At 39.8% G+C, this 10,452-nt stretch overlaps 1 long non-coding RNA gene across 1 annotated transcript; it reads left to right on the top strand.

Moving 5' to 3' along the window:
- Positions 1-356: 356 nt before the first annotated feature.
- LOC140508279 (uncharacterized) lies at positions 357-6,815 on the top strand. The gene is made up of 3 exons (XR_011968358.1): positions 357-946; positions 5,382-5,481; positions 6,528-6,815. It is a non-coding gene; the product is annotated as an uncharacterized lncRNA (long non-coding RNA).
- The last annotated feature ends 3,637 nt before the right edge of the window (positions 6,816-10,452 follow it).

Genomic DNA, 10,452 nt, shown 5'->3' with positions numbered 1-10,452 from the left:
ATTTGCTTCTTTGTTGAACTGATGCTTCCCATTCAAATCTGAGTTGACCTGCATTGTGCTTGACCATCCCCTTGATGGCCGTGATGTCTACACCAAACTAGTTGATCTTCTGATGTAGCAGACGGCCTGCATCCCTACACGGCTTGGTGATGTGGTGAAGAGGAAAGACACAGGAGGCAAGAGAAGAAAGACCAACTCCACTTTATTGATCTGAGGGTCCAGGTATTTACAGACAGAAACTGCAAGCCTACATGACATTCTGCTTGTCTCCGCCCTAGTTAAAAATCAGACTGCGAGCCTAGAGGGCATCTATTTTACATATCCCTGGTTTTCTGTAATTCTCATGTTTGTCTCAAGGAGACAGCAACATCTGGGGGGCATGGAGAGCACATTTAGTGCGTTTATTCTGGATTACAATGAGCACAGTCTCAAAGAATAGTTTCCCCGAAGGTCTATCCTGATCTTCTCAACCGCACTCCACCCTGGTCCTCAACATTCTGAGAATCACTTCTTGGATTCTTGACTTTTAAATTGTTCCTCTGCTCAGCAGGACTTAAGTCTTGAAGAACAACTCTGGGATCCATCTCCTCCAGCTTCAGCCTTAGCTGATGCCTTCAGGTGAAAAAACATTAAGCTTCCTGTTCTTATTCTTTTAAAGGAAAAAAAAAGGCTTGACTTTTATCTTTTTTTTTTTTGAGAAAAAAACATACATTTTGAAATAAAAATCACAAGGAAAGGAACAGAAATGGGGAGCAAATGGTCACGAAATTGCAGCTGGACAACTCAGAGAGGGGTCACCTCATATTATAATTTCTTCATTGAGCACAAGTAACAACAGGGAATGGCCATTTGTTGCTGACATCACAAAGCCAAGCTTTCTCTTGGTCTCCATGGTTACAGAAGTGGGTCCAGTTTTCCACTGGAGAACGTTAGGACAAGTCCTGTGGTGAGTAATTCCTGTCTTAGCTTGGGAAAGAGATATTTTATCTATTTATTTATTTTTACATTTTGACATTCATTTCCACAAAATTTTGAGTTCCAATTTTTCTCCCCATCTCTCCCCTTCCCCACACCAAAAATACCTTGCATTCTGATTACCCCTTCCCTCAATGAGTCCTCCCTTTTATCACACCCCAACGTTCCCTTATCCCCATCTTCTCTCTTTTTCTTGTAGGGCAAGATAAATTTCTATCCCCCATTATCTATATTTCTTATTTCCCAGTTATATGCAGTAATAATTCTCAACATTTGTTTCTAATACTTTGAATTCCAACTTCTCTCCCTCCCTCTCTCCCTCCCTATCCCCACTGAGAAGTTCAGCAATTCAATGCAGTCTATATATGTATCATTTTGCAAAAGACTTCCATAATAGTCATGTTGTGCAAGACTAACTATATTGCACTCCATCCTACCCTTCCCCCCTCATTTTTTCTATCCTCTCATTTGACCTTATCCTTTCCCAAAAGTGTTTACTTCTAGCTACTCCCTTCTCCCATTTGCCCTCCCTTCTATCATCCCCCTGACCCTGCTTGTCCCTTTCTCCCCTACTTTCCTATAGTGTAAGATAGATTTTCATATCAAATTTAGTGAGCATGTTATTCCCTCCTTAATCCATATGTGAAGAGAGTAAGGTTCACTTTTCCTCTCTCATGTCCTCCCTTTTCTCCTCCATTGAACAAGATTTTTCTTATCACTTTTATGAGTGTTAGCCTGCCATATTCCATTTCTCCCTTTCTCTTCCCAATATTTTCCTCTCTCACCTCTTAATTTAATTTAATTTTATTTTATGGATATCATCTCTTCTGATTCAACTCAACCTGTACTCTCTGTCTATGTGTGTGTGTGTGTGTGTGTGTGTGTGTGTGTGTGTGTGTGTGTGCGCGCGTGTGTGTGTGTGTGTGTGTGTGTGTATAATCCCCCCACCTACCCAAATACTGAGAAAAGTCTCAAGAGTTACAAATATCATCTTGCCATGTAGGAATGTAAACAGTTCAGCTTTAGAAAGTCCTTTATGATTTTTCTTTCCTGTTTACCTTTTCATGCGTCTCTTGATTCTTGTGTTTGAAAGTCAAATTTTCTCTTCAGTTCTGGTCTTTTCATTACGAATGCTTGAAAGTCCTCTGTATCATTGAACAACCATTTATTCCCTTGAAGTATTACACTCAGTTTTGCTGGGCAGGTGCTTCTTGGTTTTAATCCCAGTTCCTTTGACTTCTGGAATATCCTCTTTCAAGCCCTTTGATCCCTTACTGTTGAAGATGCCAGATCCTCTGTCATCCTAATAATAATTCCACAATTCTCAAATTGTTTCTGTCTAGGTGCTTGCAGTATTTTCTCCTTAACCAGGGAACTCTGAAATTTGGCCACAATATTCCTAGGAGTTTCTCTTTTCAGGTCTCTTTGAGGAGGTGATTAGTGGATTCTTTCAATATTTATTTTGCCTTCTGGTTCTAGAATGTCAGGGCAGTTTTCCTTGGTAATTTCATGAAAGATGATGTCTCGGCTCTTTTTTGGATCATAGTTTTCAGGTTGTCCCATAATTTTTAAATTGTCTCCCCTGGCTCTCTTTTCCAGGTCAGTTGTTTTTCTAATGAGATGTTTCACATAATATTCTATTTTTTCTATGTTTTGTTTTTGTTTTTTAACTTCTTGGTGTATTTCATAGTCATTAGCTTCCCTGAACTCTAGTCTCTCATTTACAGAATTATTTTGTTCAGTGAGCTTTTGAACCTTGTTTTGCATTTGACTAATTCTCCTTTTGAAAGTCTCCTCATTGGCTTTTTGGATATCTTTTTCTAATTGAGTTAGCCTATTTATAAAGGTGTTATTTTCCTCAGCATTTTTTTGGTTCTCCTTTAGCAAGCTGCTGACTCGCATTTAAAGCTCTTCTATGGTTTGAACCCATTTCACATTCATTTTGGAGGTACTGGAGGCAGAAGTCTTGACTTCCTCTGACAGTATTCCTTGTTCTTCCTCTTTCAAAAGGATGGAAGGAAACAATTGTTCACCAAGAACGTAACCTTCTATGGTCTTATTTTTTCTCTTTTTTGGGGCATTTTCCCAGCCAGTTACTTGATTTTTGACTCCTTTGTGAAGAAGAGGCTCCTCTTCCCCCCAGTACCATGCTTAAGGCTGAGATTCAGATAAGCTACTCAATTACCCCAGGGGCTTTGGGTGGGGGTGAGGTTGCCACTGAGGACTGAGGCTCAGATCACCTGCCCAATTCCCCCAGAATCTTTAAGTTGAGCTGCCTGGCCAATGGATCCAGGCTGCTTCTGTGGCCACTGTAGCTGCCTGCTGTTGGCTTCTGCTTCTGCTAGTACCTCTGCCAGTGCCTGGGGCCAATGCTGTGGGGACCCCACTCCCCTCCTGCCCAGCTGGGAAAGCCTTTCCATACCGACCTTTGGAGCTTTCTTTGTCACTTGTGGGTTGAGGTATCTGGGACCCTCCCTGCTGGGAATTCTGCCCTGGAGGTTTGTTCAGGTCCTGTTTCTCACAGTGCCTCATGGCCAGGGGTGTGCTCCTCTCTGCTTCAGCATTCCTTGAGATGGACCTTTCCTGTCAGCCTTCCAGGTTACCTTTGGCTGGAAACCTCTTTCACTCTGTTGTTTTGTGGCTTCTGCTGCTCTATAATTTTTTGAGAGTCATTCTTTACAGGAATTTTGTGAGCTGTGGGGGAAGCGCTAGAGTATATGCATCTTTCTACTCTGCTACCTTGGCTCCAGTCCATGACCTTTATCTTAAAGTTAACAGAAACATCTTAGACTCTGCTTCTTGGTAGGATTCTTCTCTGCCTCTTAGCAACAATTGGTGACACTATAGAGAAGTACTTTTTGTCTTCTCTTCTCAGTAGGAAATCGTAACAGAAAGTACATTCTACCCCATCTGATACTTCTCAGAAGACAGTCCTACAAAAAAGCCTAACACAGTCTGTGTTCCTTCTCTCTTTTAGTGGCCAGGAGTGGTAGAGAACATTCTCTCTTTAGTTGGCAAATCATTCCCTCGCAACAACTGACCTTGTGCAGAAAGTTATGATCTCTTTCTGATGTAGTTCTGTCATCTATGCTCAGACCTCTCTTGTGTTTCTGGGCTCAGACTCGGGGTTCTATCTGTGAACAAGTGAGTCTGAGCTTATGGTTTGTAACCAAGATTTTTTTTATCCAAGATCAAGTAAATTTATATTAACAAAGACTAGTAATTATATAGCCCTTCTGAGATTTGCAAAGGCTTTATAAAGCTTACCTAATGTTATCCTGACAATAACATTTGGAGGGTGGGTTCTCTCGCTACCCCCCTTTTTAACATCTGAAGAAACTGAAGCGTATAGAGGTTGAGTGACTTAGCCTGGATCATATAGCTGGAATGTATCCGAAGTCAAATTTGAACTCAGGTCGTCCTGACTGCATGTCTAGCATTCTCTCTCCTGTACCATCTAGCTTTCTCAAATTGTACTTGTCCCACAATAATATAAGAGCTGTGCTATTTTTGTAATTTCTCAATTTTTGACCTAAATGTTCTCCAATTCTCCATTTCCCGTTCTTTATAACTTGTCATATTTAAATGAACAACTGCTCTTTCAAAACTCTGAGTCGAATTTTAGTAACTTCTCATAACACTGAGAGGATCTTTACCATGGACAGGTAAACTGTGAAGGCTGACTGAAGTCAAAAGTATATTTACACCCAAGATAAAGGGACTGTCCAGAGACATTTCTTTAAAGTCTCTTTTAAGCAAGTTTGCAGAACCATTTGTTGAATATGCTACAATCAATGCTTTCTTTCTTTCTTTCTCTTATCTCTGCAGTCTGGCTTCTGACTTCATCATTCAAGTGAAATTGCTTTTTTGGAAGTTGCCAATGATCTCCAAGTGGTCCAGTTAAATGGCCATCAACATTTATAAAGTGCACCAACTATGCCAGACTCTGTGCATCACCTGCTTCTCCTTGATACTCTCTCCTTTCTAGTGTCCTAGAAGACACTGTTAAAACACAGATCTCCTTGTACTGTTTGTACTTGCTCAGTTTTCATCCAGGTCATTTCCACTAACCATAAATGTCTATCAGCCCTCTGACCTGCACCCTCTTCCCTTCTACCTTTATACAGTTTTTCTTAGTTGTCATCAGCTCTCATGGATACAGTGATCATCTCTATTCATATGAATCTGTCATCCCTTTGTTCAGCCCTAACCTTTCTCTTGACCTTTAGTCTCCCATCTCCAAATGCCTACTGGACAGCTCAAATTTGATGTCTCTAATATATCTTAAACTCAACATGTCCCAAACTGAACTCATTATATTCTTCCCAAACTCTAATCCTGTCTGAACTTTTGTAGTGCTCCCAATGGCATCATCACCCTCTCATTGACTTAGGCTTACCTTCCAGGTGATATCCTATATTGGGATCTACAATGATGTTGGTGTTCTCACCAGAGCTATTGGGCCCTTCTTTCAAGTAACTTTTAAGAAGACTGGAAAAAGTTAGGGTAAATGAACTCAATATGTTGTTATAAAATGCTACCTTCCCATCTGTGAAAATGGGTCAGTAACATTAGATCCCATGTATTGAAGAACAGAAGAAAAATTTCCACATACAGAAGATTATTTCCTAAAACACATAGTTAGAAAATATTCATATCTTTTCACCACATTTAATTGACAACACTATTTTGGAATGATGATTTTCAGGGTACTACTAAAGAGGAATTAATTTCTATTAAAATGGAAATAATGAAATAGCTAGCAGTTATGTAATGCTTTAATTTTTGAAAGCAATTAATCATATTATCTCATTAATTTTTGAAAATAATTTTATGGTAGATGTTATTATCATTCTCATTTTATACATAGTAATAAATAGTAATAGTAGCTAACATTTATATAATGTTTACTACATGCCAGGTGAATTTACAAATAGCATCTCATTCATCCTTACAATCCCTTGGGAGATGGATGCCATCACAATCCTCATTGTACACTGAGAGGCTAAATAACTTGTTTAGAATCCCAGAACTAGTGCGTCTAAGGCAGGATTCAAATCTGAGTCTTCCTGACTCTAAGTCCTGCATTCTATCTGTGGCCATTTCTCATTTCTCCTTTTCACACTCTTTGAATGTGCATGAAGACTTTTCTGTCCCCACAGAAATTCCTGGTAGATACAGACATGCAGAGTCACAGAAATGCTGAGATGATTTCTGCACACATTGATTGATGCTTACGGATTTAAATGTTTGACAGTCATTTTGCTGAGGGTAGCTATGTAGAAACCCATATTTCCAGCAGAAGACTTGAGTCACAGGAGAGCTTAGGATTTCAGTATCTGTGGGATTAGCCTTTAAAATGCTAAGAATTCTTCCCATATGTCTTGTATAGAGGCATCAGGCTTCTGTGGAAGCATGGAAGGGAACACTTCCCATTGCAGCATGAACTAGATTAAAATGAAACTGGAAAGTAACAAACGAAATCAATTATAATACAATAGAACAAAGATAATGTTAATTTGTTGTTTTCTAAATTATTCTGCATGCCACAGGAATCCTTATATGTGGCTCAGTGACCCTGATTTTGATGTGAACTCATTACCCCTACTCTACATGTATCCTTTTGGTGGGTCAGTGAGGGAGACATTATTAATCAGCTCTGGGCTCCAGCTGAAAGCTTGTTCCTAATACAGTGACTGCACCTGTAGTCCTTAAGGGAAAAAAAGGGCTCTTCCAGATGAGTGGAGGAACCTAGTCCCAAGAGTCTTCTGACTTTTGACTTGTAGCAGGGCCTATATCATGGTGAGAATTAGGTTCGTGTTATTAGGGTCTATTAGGATTATTCATCAATTACCCCCTAACAGATGAATCAAGTTTTTACTACATATTTTAATGAATTTTTCATGAATTTGACAAATATATGACTTACATCTTTTTTGAGTGGAGTCATTAAGAGTAGGCAGGAAGCTCTTATTTAGCTGAATGAAGAGTTTAGATGGATATTATTGGAACATTTAAAATCAACACTAATTTGTGTTCATTGCTAAAAGTTTCATGGAATTTGTGGAAGTCCCGCAGAACATTTCAAAATGATTCTTAACTAAGGAACTGAAATTATTCTTTCAAGTTTTGTTGGTGTTCCTCTGTGACTGAAGATGGATCACATAGTATTTGGGTGTGAAGATGCAGGCTAGCAAGCCAATACTGAAGTTCAAGATGGAGAAGACCTCCACAATCACCATCATCTTCCACTTGGTGCTCTGGTATGTGGGGATAAGACCCAGATACTTCGGAACTCCAACATGCTGAAAGTGATGAACTTGGCTTCATTGAATGTGTCAGGGAGATTTCTGAAAACTCCCCAGGGTCAAGAATCCCATGCAGCCGAGGACAAAGTAGAAGGCAATGAGGGAGCCCTCATAGCACTCCAGGATGAAGTGCTCATGGTCAGAGTGTGTGTCTGTCTCTGGGAATGGGGGAGAGAGCAGCAGCCTTGACTAGAATCAAAATGCAAAAGAGAACAAATGAAATGGCTGTTCTGGATCTGACCCATTTCCTGCTGCTGCTGCCTGGCCTTGTGACTCTGAAGGCCAGGATCACAGTGACTGTTTTGGCCAAAATAGAAGAGATGGCCATTGTGAAGAGGACTCCAAATATTGTTTGTGGTAGGAGGCAAATGCTTGCAGTTGAGTGGCCAATGAAGAGTAGAGAGCAGAGGAAACAAAGTGTAAGGGAGATGAGGAGAATGCAGCTGAGATCCCTGTTATTGACTCTGAGTATGGGGGTGTTTGGGTGCTTAACAAATACCCAGAGAATCAGAACTGTGAGGAGAGAGAGGCCAACAGCTACACAGGCCAAAGCCATGCCCAAAGGTTCTTCATAGTCCAGGAAGGTCACCACTTTGGGGAGGCAGTGCTCCCTGTGCCTATTGGGATATTGATCTTCAGGACATTTCATGCATTGATCTATGTCTGAAGAGAACATGCAAGATCTCAATATGTGAGACTCAGTAAAACTTTCCTATCAAAGGGCCAAAATATCACTCTTATAATAACACAAATTGCTCCATCTGGTTCCATGGAAATCAGAATCTAGTGGCAGTGGATAAAGCATGGGACTTAAAAGACCGGAGTCTGAATCCTGGTGCAGATACTCTGTGATTTTCTGATCCTGGGAGGGTCAATAACGTTTTTTCTGTCTCAATTTCATCATCTAGCCAGGGTGGAGGTCTGAGGAAGTCAGAGCCGGGCATCTCTTCTTTCCCTTTGTTACTCCATGGTAGAATGGTGCAATGGACAGATCCCTCATTCTGAAGTCAGAGGATCAATTTTTAAATCCAGCTTCTTAAACTTCCTACCTGGCTTCCATTGAACAAGATCCTTGAAGGTCCTAGGCTTCATCTGCAAATAAAATTTGAATAAATGGCCTCTGAGGGACCTTTCAGTGCTTGATCTAAATATTCACCCTATAGACAGTGTATTAGAGTATAAGATCCTTAAAGGTAGGAACTGTTCTTACTTTATTTTGGTATATTTAGTGCCTATCACAGAGCCTGACACACCTTAAGCACTTAACCAGTGATTTTGATTGATTATTCAATACATGTCAATTTTGTAACCTTGTCAAGAAAGGAAAGAAAGTCATTTTCTTATGACCTATCCTTGATACAGCTATTCTGTCTCCTTGTAATTTGAAAAATAGAACCCATGTAACAAATATATGTAAGGAAGAATAACAAGTATCTCCAATGGCCACATCGAAATATAATATATTTACATTTATACTCTGCAACATCACACCTCTGTCAGGAAAAAGATCATGAGTCCTCTGGAGTCAGCTCTTCCTTTCTAAATGTCCAGAACTAAGTCTCTAATTATTTATTTTTAATATTTTCCCCAGAGATCAAAGTAAATTTCACTGGCTTTTATATATCCCTCCTGTCTTATATTTTTGAAATTACTTTACTGAACTTGTGTAAGACTTTACCTGTATCTTATTTAATTCCATCTCCTTAGATTGAGGTCAATATTCTGTTCTTTCAAAATCTTATTGTTTGTATGATGAGAGAGAGGGAGAGGGAGAGGGAGAGGGAGAGGGAGAGGGAGAGGGAGAGGGAGAGGGAGAGGGAGAGAGAGAGAGAGAGAGAGAGAGAGAGAGAGAGAGAGAGAGAGGAGAGGGAGAGGGAGAGGGAGAGGGAGAGGGAGAGGGAGAGGGAGAGGGAGAGGGAGAGGGAGAGGGAGAGGGAGAGGGAGAGGGAGAGGAGAGAGAGAGAGAGAGAGAGAGAGAGAGAGAGAGAGAGAGAGAGAGAGAGAGAGAGAGCGCGCACTATTATAAGTTGTATTTATTCTGCAATTTGGTAAGGCTCTCATTGGCACCATTGTCTTATTTATTCATGAAACATTAAGTGTCATTGGGCAGAACACAGGTTGACTGGAAATCTTTCAAGCTGATTTTTAACTGTGAATGCTTTCTCTTTGAGTTCAACCATTCAATCAATTCCAATTCCATCCCATTGTAGCACATTCTAGCAGAAATATCAGCATCTTTCATACAATAATAGCATTATATACTTTGTCAAATAGTTTTTTTTTCATATTCAGTTCTTATCGTATTTTCTAGCACTTATCAAGGATCCACCAATGACTGCTGATTGATTATTCAGTTCATGCCTATTATGTAACCTTGTCAAAAGAGGAAATAAGGATCAGTTTTGTATGACCTCTTCCTGACAGAGGTGTGCTGGGTGCCTTGTAACATAATCTTCCCTTCCACTTTAATTTATATTTTGCTTCTTTAATTAATGAAAATCTGTTTCTTCTTCCCTCCCAATGATCAGCTAATAATTTATTAATAATGCTAATAGTAATGATAATCGGATACTAACAATTTCAAAATTGTTTGGTTTTCTGTCCCTCTAGAAGTTCCCAACAGATAAGACCTTTTGCTAGGTGGCCCTCTTTGGGTATTGATAAAACCATGGTTCTTCTGTAATTTCTTTTATGACTCAGCAGCCATCACGTCACCATCTCATTCCATTTCTCCTGGGCTCCTACAGAATATGTAGCATTTTCTAGGAGCTCCTCAGGGGTAATTTTTCTCAGTCATTGCCTAAAAGGGAATGACTTTTTTAGAGGACTGAATGTTTTTATGCTGGTGTTCTTGTAAAGTTGATACCATCCTTGCTGGTTGACTCTCCTGGTCCTCTGAAAATAATTTATGACCTAGGCACAAGAGAGTAACCTCCAATATAAGCTGTCACCCTTCAAGAATACAATATGAACTGAGTAGTCCCAAATGAATTCATTAAGGGGTGGCAGTTGTCAAGACCATGGAGGTGATCTGGAAGTATCATCTATCTTATTTCATTCTCACTTCCTTAAGATCTAAGGTGAATCTCCTGAGATCTTTCCTAACATCTTCACCACTGTTTGTGAAAGGAAGTGTGCTATTTAGATTTTTGACAATTTTACTAATCAA

The sequence above is a fragment of the Notamacropus eugenii genome, chromosome 5 (genome assembly GCF_028372415.1).
Source record: "Notamacropus eugenii isolate mMacEug1 chromosome 5, mMacEug1.pri_v2, whole genome shotgun sequence".
Taxonomy (NCBI): domain Eukaryota; kingdom Metazoa; phylum Chordata; class Mammalia; order Diprotodontia; family Macropodidae; genus Notamacropus; species Notamacropus eugenii.
This window is presented reverse-complemented; position numbering and strand designations above follow the sequence as displayed.